At 38.1% G+C, this 10,225-nt stretch overlaps 1 long non-coding RNA gene across 1 annotated transcript in view; it reads left to right on the forward strand.

Moving 5' to 3' along the window:
* Window positions 1-9,677, forward strand: part of LOC140603401 (uncharacterized) — a 79,322-nt gene extending 69,645 nt beyond the window's left edge. Inside the window, exon 6 of the long non-coding RNA XR_012006379.1 lies at window positions 9,042-9,677. This is a non-coding gene — a long non-coding RNA (uncharacterized lncRNA). The remainder of the gene's footprint in view (window positions 1-9,041) is intronic.
* Window positions 9,678-10,225: the final 548 nt, after the last annotated feature.

Raw genomic sequence — 10,225 nt, forward strand, 5'->3', positions numbered from 1 at the left:
AAGAATTTTGGTTCCTTTTGCTCATACTTGTATCCAAAAGTTGTAGAACAATGAGTGACATGGAGTAACACTTAATAAATGCTTGTCGAATAAAAAGATAAACTGAGAACTCAAACTCAAAGAAAAATAATAAAAAGTGAGAAAAATAACAGCAAAAATGGTAGATATGGAGGGTAGAGAAAGAAGGTCTCACCTGAACATAACAAGTGTTCACAAGGAAAAATAAAATCAAAGTAACTGGGATGTAGGTATCAAAGATAAAATCGTGGGACACTAATATCTTCTGTCTCAGCAACTGAGCATCTGCCTTCAGCTCAGGAGGTGATCCTGTGGTCCTGGAATCGAGTCCCACATCGGGCTCCCTACATGGAGCCTGCTTCTCCCTCTGCCTCTGTCTCTGCCTCTCTTTCTCTGTGTCTCTCATGAATAAATAAATAAAAACTTTTTTAAAAACCCACAAAGATAAAATCATTTAAAATCCCAATAAGTAATTAGATTAGAAAGTAAAGACAAAACAGTTTTTGCTTCTCTGATGACATGAGTGAAAAAGGACTGATGGAAATGGATCCTGGCAAAATTTATGATATAGCAGGATAAAGGAAATTTTAACAAGTACTCAGTTAGGAGGGGAGAAAAACAGGTTACCAGCAAAAGAACACAAGTCAATCTGGCTCAGACTTCACTACATCAGAAGTTAGAATGTAAGGGGTGACAACTGATGGCTTTTAAGGGAAGAAGGTTGTAACACCAAATCTTGACACCTATGCCAATTACCTTTCATGTTTCTGACAAAGGAAACATATTCTCCAATACACGATGGCATGGAAATATGCCACCAATGTTTTTTTTTTTAAGTATGTGAAGAGATCCCCCAACTAATAAAAGAAACAATTCCACTTTAAAAACTCAAGAATGAAAAAAAAATCAAGAATGAACAAATTAACAAATTAAACGTACTAATATCCTCTGTCTTTATTGTCAGAGTGCCTGATACTGAGGAAGGAGTATGGTGCAGCAGAACAAACATGAGATGACACATCTGGGTATAAATCGAGCTCACTCACTAGTTCACTCTGTGACTTCAGACAAATTATTTGAGCTCATTGAGTTTCAATTTCTTTATTTATAATATTTAGATAGTGATACCCAATTCTCACAGATGGGTTAAATAGATAAGATTAGATAATATATATGACTGGTGTTTGTAAGTTACTCTAAAAATGTTAGTACTTGTTATTACTCACATAAGGGTTTATGCAGCTTCCAGTTGAATTATTGGAGTGACTTTGTTATGAACTGAGTGTTTGTTCCCACCTCCCACCCTCACAATTCTTATGTTGAAATCCTAATTCTCAGTGTAATGGTATTAGGAGGAGGGCCCTTTGAATGACGATTAGGTCATGCACTGGAGCCTTCATGAATGGGATTAGTGCCCTTAGAAGAAGAGGCACAGGAGCTTGCCCTTGCTCTCTGTCATCTGCTCTCTGACTGTGAGGACTCAGGAAGAAGACAGCTCTCTCTGAATCAGGAAGGGGGCCCTTACCAGACACAGGGTCTACAGACATCTTGACCTTGGATTTCCAGCCACCAGAACACTGAGCAAAGGAAGTTCCATTATTTAAGCCACCCAGGCTATGGTACACTGTCATAGCAGCCTGAACTGACTCCAGATAGGCTCTCAGGTTTCTTTTCGGTGGACAGCCATTTCCATGAACAAGGGATTTGTAGGGGAACAGTGAAGACAATCCATTGTATTTAGAATGTATTTAGAAACATAAATCTTTTTTATTACAGGCCTCAGTTACCACAACCCGGATTTAACGGTCATAATAAGCATTGCTTCCTTCTACAGAATTCTGTAGAATGGGATCTCACCCGTAAGTCACATTTGTGATTTCTATATAAACCAGTCCTCTCTTAATAAAAGCTATAGTCCTGGTCCTGAGCAAGCTCTTGTCTTATCAGGATATTCGACTTTCTCTAATCTGAGCCAGAGCTGCCTTGATCCTGTCTTCAAATTCCTTTCCCTCAGCGGTGCCCGAGTGGCTCAGCTGGTCAAGCATCTGCAGCTAGCGTCATGATCCAGGGGTCCTGGAATGGAGTTCTGTGTCTGGCTCCCTACTCAGTGGGAGCCCTGTGCTCTTACTCTCTCAAACAAATAAATAAAATCTTTTAAAAAAAAAATTGTCTCCTCCATGATGCCTTCTCTCCTGTTTCCAGATATCCATCATCTCTGGTCAGTCCCTTTAAAGCTTTTAGTGTGAACCATACAAGTACATGAATTATAGGTTAATCATATTCTTTACTATCTTCCATTACTAATATAGGATTTTGTTGGTTACATTTTTTCATAAACATTTATGTTGGAATTCTCACTAAATTATAATAACTGATGTCTATAAAAATTACCCAGTGATAAAACAATGTCTATGACAAGGCATTACAAATAAAAAGATGTGAAAGTTATGGGTACCATATAATCTACACTATGTAAAAATGCTAGCAAAAAAATTGGAAAGAATTGGACCTCATGTTGAGATTAGTTATGTCTGGGGAGTTGGATTAGCACATTATTTCAGAAAATTGGTTTTATAAAGTGATAGTTCCCTGAGATATTCTAAGTTGTCAAAATGTTTAAGAAATTCTACAAGTGAAACCCTCATCTCAGAAATTCACATCACAAGTAAAATTATTAAGTGATTTGATAAATAATTTAGTAAAAAAAATTACCTTAAACTTTTTTTTATCCCATATTACCAAACTTATTGGAAAAGAGAATTCTTTAAATTTATTATAAAATATAGTTTCCTAGAATACACTTTGGAAATTAAATATTCCAAATGTCCCCTGTGGAGATGAATTATTAAAATTAAAATTTTTTTCCTTTATTTTTCATAAAATCAAAGTAACATCCTCTCTTTTGAACCAGTGAAACAATGCAAGATTGTATTTAAAAATTAATAATAGCATGGCAACTCATTTTCATTTCCAGCTCTCAAGGTCACAAAGTTTAGCATATTGATATGCATTAATCCATTTCTTTCCCCACAGACAAGTTATACATTCATATGCACAAATGCTTAGGACTAAGGTTATCATTTTACAATTCAATTATTTACAAAAGTGGGATCATTTTAGATTACATTATTCTGGCATTTTTTACTTTCATCTAACTAAATATCACTATCTCTCAAAGTCTAATTCAGTTTTTTTAATAGCTAGATAACTTTGCAAAGAATGGATATACCACAGTGTATTCAGCCATTCCTCAATTCATGGGCATTTTGGTTACTTCCACTTTGTTGTTGACACAAATAGGGATGCATCTTTGCACAGATATATTTATTTAGAGGTATTTTGTAAGGGGATCAGCTCTGATCAGACAATTCCTTTTCTCTTTTTTTTTTTAAAGATTTTATTTATTTATTCATGAGAGACAGAGAGAAAGAGAGAGAGAGAGAGAGAGAGAGGCAGAGACCTAGAGGGAGAAGGAGGCTCCCTGTAGGGAGCACAATGCAGGACTCGATCACCAGACTGGGATCACGCCCTGACACAAAGGCATATGCTCAGCCTCTGAGCCACCCAGGCATCCCTGATTAATACAGTTTCTTAATCAGAGTATATATTTTTATTTTAGTAAATATTACCACATTACTTTTCAATAATATTGCAGTAATCCAATCCCTCTTAGTAAATATGCCCATTTCCCTATCTTCACCAGTCCTTGATATAATGTTTATTTTAATTTGTATTGTTTAATGAATCAAAAATGGAATTCTTCTATTTCCTTGATTTTCTTTTTAAAAAATATTTTATTTATTTATTTGAGGGAGAGCAAGCATGAGCAAGGGGAAAGGGCAGAGGGGGAGGGAGAAGCAGACTCCCCACTGAGCAGGGAGCCTGACTCGGGGCTCCACCCCAAGACTCCAGGATCATGACTTGAGCCAAATGCAGACGCTTAACTGACTGAGCCACCCAGGCACCCCTATTTCCATGATTTTCTTAATAATAGGGCCACATACCTATATATGCATGAAATATATAATTCTTTGTTGTCTTTGTTTTTTAACTTGATGTAATTTTATCAAGCTGTGGTTAGTCTTGCACAACTTGCTTTTTTATTCCATGTTGTGTTTTGAAAATGTATCCATGTTGGGACACCTGGTGGCTCAGTCAGTGGAGTGAGTGACCAACTCCTGATTTCCACTCAGCTGGTGATCTCATAGGTTGTGGAATTCAGCCCCGAATAGGGCTCTGCGCTCAGCTCAGGGTCTGCTCGGAAATCACTCTTTCCCTCTGCCTTCTTCTGCTCATGTTCTCTCTCTAAGTCAAATAAATAAATGGACAAATCTTTTTAAAAATGCATCTGTCTGAAAAATGTAGCTACAATTCATTTTTTTACAACTGAACAGTATTCTACTGTGCGAATATATTTAATTAATATATCCATTCTTCTTTCAGTGTACATTTAGGCTATACATTGAAAGACTCTTCAACATCAGTGGAATTCTCCAGTATTAACTGGATTCTCCAGGATTAACTGGAGACTCATACATATTCAAAGTTCCATATACTTCTATACCTAAAAGTGAAATTATGAGGCTCTAGGATATAAAACCTTTCTACTTCATAACTTTATTTACCAAATAATATTCTAGTGATTTGCTACAAATTTATATATTAGAGTTTTAGATGAGTTCTCATTTCTCCAAATTCTTGCTTATACTTGATGCTGGCAGGTTTTAACATTTTCTAATTTGTTGATTTCTAATGGTCTATCATTATGACATCTTCTTTCAATTTTGATTTCCTGCATTAAAAGAGACACACAGATAATCTACTGATGTTTATTTGCCTTCCAAATCAGGGCTTTTGTTCATTTATCTAGTAATATGTTTGCCATCTTTTACTGACTAATAGTCTAGAGAAGTCTTTGTCATTTGCACTCGTGGGAACAGTTGGGGTTAACAGTTGGGCTTGAGGTCACTTCCTATAATGACTTTCCCACAGAGTTACTGTTATGATTTGTTACATTAACGTTTGTTAAGTAGAATCCTGGGGTGCTAAATGAGCTGTGGTTCAGCAAAAGAGCACAAGAGAAAGTGAGATACAAAAGTTTATTACTCAGAGGTCGTGGAGGAAGTACATGGCACATCTCGAAGGGCCACGTGGGGAGGTGAAGGCAGGTGCAGGCAGAGAGATGCAGACCTGGGGCACATGCATTTGTGAGGGTCCCTGGGTAGGTTCTACATTGATAAATTCAAACCAAAAGGAGCCCCAGGATTTTGGTAAGCTCCATGGGGGTCTTCTTTAAGGGGCACACAGGGAAAGGCCTTGAAAGAGTAGGGAAGGCTGTATATCAAAAGGCTTTGGGGGGATCATATCAGGAATGTACGTTTGCTTGTGCTCTCCAGGCTGTTATCTAGGGAAGGTGCTTGCTTGAGGGGCTTGCATGAGGTTAGTGTAAGTAAGGTCCCTGCAGCTGCGTAGCCAAATAAAATAGATGCCCAGGCAGTGCTACGTGGTATCATCTGCTTCTCTGATCTAAAGTTACTGTTTGTCTTGTAAAATTAATACATATTTTGAAGGGAATAGTTTAAAACTGCATACATAGTCCTTCCCTCATCAAAGTTTTGATGTATTCACTTGCTAAATAATACCTCTGCAGAGTCATGGTTTCCTGTCTCATTCAGTGGGTTGTAATGTGCTACGATCATTATTTATTTTAATGTTCCAGCTTCTCCAGTTTGGCCAGAAGGGGCCCTTTCAAGCTGGCTTCTGTGTCCTCTCAGCACATCCCATCATTCTTGGAGTACTTCTCTTGCTTTCTGACATATAAGGCATACTATACTCATCTTAAACGTTTTATGCCCTAGCTCTGGATCAGCCATCTCTCCAAGGAGCCCTGTTTCTTTATGATAGAGAATGTTAAATAGAAGTCAAGATCTGTGTTTATGTGTAGTCATTGCTATCAGGATGTCATTGGTCCCAGGATCACCCAGTGACAAAACTAGGGATTAATGAGGGAGTTGTATATACATACACACATATAGGTTATAAATAGAAACACACATAGACACATTAACAACTATATATACTTCTCTGTTTATATATATTGAAAACCATTAGTCCCCATCTCTGGTAGGCAACATAATGGCCCTTCACAGATGTCCATATTCTAATCCCTGGAATTGTGAACATTATCTTATTTGGAAAAGGGGGATAAAAGCAGTAGATGGAGTTAAGTTGCCAATTATCTGCTCTTAAAGTAGGAAGGTTGTCCTCAATTATCGTGCTTGGTCCAATGTAATCCCAAAAAAGTCTTAAAAGTGGCAGAAAAGGTCAGAGCCATGCAATATGATAATTACACCCCTCAGGCTATCCTTGAGATGGAGGAAGAGGTCCCAAACCAAGGAATGCAGACAGCTTAGAGGACCTGGAAAAGGCAGGGAGGGGGATCAAACCCAGCACTTCCATAAAGGAAGGCAGCCCTTCCAGCACCTTGACTGGAGCCCATTGGTACCTGTGTTGGATTTATAACTTACAGAACTGGAAAATAATAAATCTGTGTTGTTGGGAGTCACAAAGTATGTGGTAATTTGTTAAAGCAGCAATAGCAAATGAGTAAAATTATGGTACCTCCAGTTCTAATCCTATAGCCCAGAGTTTGTCCTAGTTTTCTCTCTTTTTGTATTTGTAACTCCTTTCTCCAACAAAAAAAGTTTTGACTACGGTTCTCCTTAATAAACTTCTTGTTCGGGAAGCCTGGGTGGCTCAGTCTGTTAAGCGTCTGCCTTCGGCTCTGGTCATGGTCCCAGGGTCCTGGGATCGAGCCCTGTTTTGGGCTCCCTGCTCAGTGAGGAGCCTGCTTCTCCCTCTCCCTGCTTGTGCTCTCTCTCTCTCTCTCTCTGCTGAATAAAAAATAAAATAAAATCTTTTTTAAAATTAAGCTTCTAGTTTCTTCGATCCTCCTTTGAGTAGTTAATTTTCCATCCTTACCTCTATGCATTCACATGCACAGATGCCCTCCCCACCCTGCCTTGGTCTGGCTCACCATGTCAAATCCTCCCATTCTGGGTCACTCTCATGCAAGAATGACCTCACCTGGCTCAGGTACTGACACCCCTCCACAGTTGTCCCTTCCTCACCTTGCTTAAAGGTCTCTTCATCAATACTGCAGCCCCCTCCTGCATGGATGCACCTCTTCCTGGTCACTCCTCCTGTCTAGTTGCTTTGTCTCAGTGAATGGCTTTACAGCTAGATCATTCAGGCAAGGTACATAAAGAGAAAGGAAATCCTGGGAGAGAGAATACTTGGCACATTTTCTAGAGAGTAGATGTTTCTGCTCCCTTCACTCTGTACTGTATTCTGGATAATTTCCTTGATTTTATGTTCTAGTTCCTTGATATTTTCTTTAGCTATGTCTCCTATGTCATTTTTAATTAATTTAATTTTCAATTTGCTATTTGTTTCATTTTACTTTCAATTTCCTGAACAACCAGTGGGTTTGAGCATAGTCTATTACCATTTTTAAATACTTACTGGAATTTCTCTTCTGTGAAGTGCTCAGCCATATTTATTGCCCAAATTTCTGTTGAGTATAGCAACATCCTAACAATGATTATATCCAAACTATTGCATTCTGATTGACTTTATTTAATTACTGATGTGTTTCGGTTTTCTAAGTGTTCACTTAGAACTAAATTACTAATTTATATTCATCATCAGAAAATCAATTTCATAAGTCAATCGGAAAAGGACAAACATTATGTGGTCTCTTTCATTTGGGGAATATAAAAATTAGTGAAAGGGAATAAAGGGAAAGAAGAGAAAGTGAGTGAAAATATCAGTGAGGGTGACAAAGCATGAGAGACACCTAACTCTGGGAAATGAAGAAGGGGTAGTGGAAAGGGAGGTGGGCAGGGGGTTGGGGTGACTGGGTGATGGGCACTGAAGGGGACATTTGGCGGGATGAGCACTGGGTGTTATGCTAAATGTTGGCAAATTGAACTCCAATAAAAAAAAAATTTTTTTTAAAGAAAATCAATTTCAGGGATGCCTGGGTGGCTCAGTGGTTGAGTGCCTGCCTTTGGCCCAGGGCATGATCCTGAGGTCCTGGGATCAAGTCCCACATCAGGCTCCTTGCAGTGAGTCTGCTTCTCCGTCTGCCTCTGTCTCTGCCTCTCTTTCTGTGTCTCTCATGAATAAATAAAGAAAATCTTTTTAAAAATATCAATTTCAAAATCAAACAACAAAAAAATAGCTCTATAACTTATTCTACATTTTTTGAATGAAAAAAAAAATAGGTGCATGTGGGTGGCTCAGACCATTAAGCATCCAACTCTTAGTTTCAACTCGGCATGATCTCATGGATCCTGAGCTTGAGCCCCATGTTTGGCTCAGTGGGGAGTCTGCTTGAAGATTCTCTCCCTCTGCTCTTCTCCCAAGTCATGCACCTGTGTGCACACACTCTCTCTCTCTCTGTAAAATAAATAAATAAATCTTGAGGAAAAAAAAGAATTGGCAAATGGTTAGCACTGAGAAAGAATGGGATTTATACTCTGTCTTCTAACCAGATTATCCAGGGAGGGCACATCACCACTATAAGCTCTCATTTTCCTTCTTCAAATTCTGTAATTTATTTACATTACTGATTTTAAATAATAATTAAAGCTGTTAAAATATCCTACATCCAGAGATGGATGATGGCTGATTCTCACAAGGTCTCAGGAGAAAGCTGCTCTCATATTGCCAATGCCACATAGGCCCATTCATGAAAAGTATGACATTATTTCGTGAATTCAGTCTCTTGCTCCTGGCTTCAGTAGATTAATTTTGCTTTTATTGGTTTCCCACCAACACTATCCTCGATATTTATAGTTGCACACTGTTCATAAAAGGATTAATCTTATAATAAACGTCACTAAGTTTAAAAACCAGGATGGTGGGGAAATGGGGGGCTTCTGCCAATTGACCGATATTAACCTACTTCTTTCACTTTTTTTTTCCTTATTTACTGCTCTATCCTGTCATCCCTGCAGGTGTCTTTGCAAATGGTAACATTCGGCTTGAGAGGCAACTCAGATTTTAAAGATGATTTTAGCTGAAAAAAAAAAAATGTTGAGGCACATGGAGATCATGTGCTATGCACTATGCTACTGAGAAGTTAAGAATGGATTCTAGAAACCAAGAGGTATAAACAAGAAGAGAAAGAACTGGACGTGACATTAGGCACACCTGAATCCTACCTCTACTACATACTGCCTCTAGGTGCCACAATGTCCTCATTTATAATACGTGAAGACAAATTAACTAATTAACTTATTAACTCAGTAAGCATTTATTGAACAGTTACTATGTGTCAGTAATGTGAGCTATTTAAAATATTAAATCAGAAGAAAATCAGCACATTGTAGGAAGTCAATAAATACCAATTTCCTTCCCATATATAAGAAAGGTGGCACAGTGTATGTCGAATTATAAATTTCCAGTTCCCTGTTGCTAACTTTAAACCGAAGCTAGCCCATTATTGGTCCATTAACTTGGGCCTCCATGGCAAAAAGCAGTATCTTATTACTTGGGAATTGACTTGTGAGTTTAATAAGTAATAACATTCACCACCCTGAAAATCTCAGGAGAGAAATGTTGCAGAGGGTAATTGAGATATTCTCTGTCAATTTATTTAGTGGCCATTGAGAAGTAAGTGTAAAATTCTAAATAAAATCCTTTGTACAATACCTTGCATGTGTAGAAGAACTCAATACAGGTTTGCCCCACTCTCAGAAAGAAACCCCAAAAATCACCTCTTAGGCTTTTCTCATACCATAGGACACATTTTGCTAACAGATGCATAAAATAAATTGAGATAAAGCTCAAATGCTCATGGATATAGGTCAAAGTTCTGGCAACTTGATGCTGAGATGTGAATGTAGTTCTAGGGGACAGAGCTGGAAGGAGGCGGGGGGCCTTTCCCTGCTTAGGGTATGGCTGCCTCTATAATGGCTGCTACAAAGAAATCCAGAATGCTATTTTCACATTTAGCCCTTTTTTCATAAAAGCAAAAACACTCTTCAGATTTCTTTTGGCTAGTGAAAACAGGTGTTAATGTAGGCCTTCCATAAAAGCAAAGTGGTGTATCACGGACTTTGCAAAGTGGGGGACATCTGTATCTAAAATCCTGATCAGTACTGAGTGTTATACAATATGTTGGCAAATTGAATTTAAA

The sequence above is a fragment of the Canis lupus genome, chromosome 14 (genome assembly GCF_048164855.1).
Source record: "Canis lupus baileyi chromosome 14, mCanLup2.hap1, whole genome shotgun sequence".
In the NCBI taxonomy this organism is placed as follows: Eukaryota; Metazoa; Chordata; class Mammalia; order Carnivora; family Canidae; genus Canis; species Canis lupus.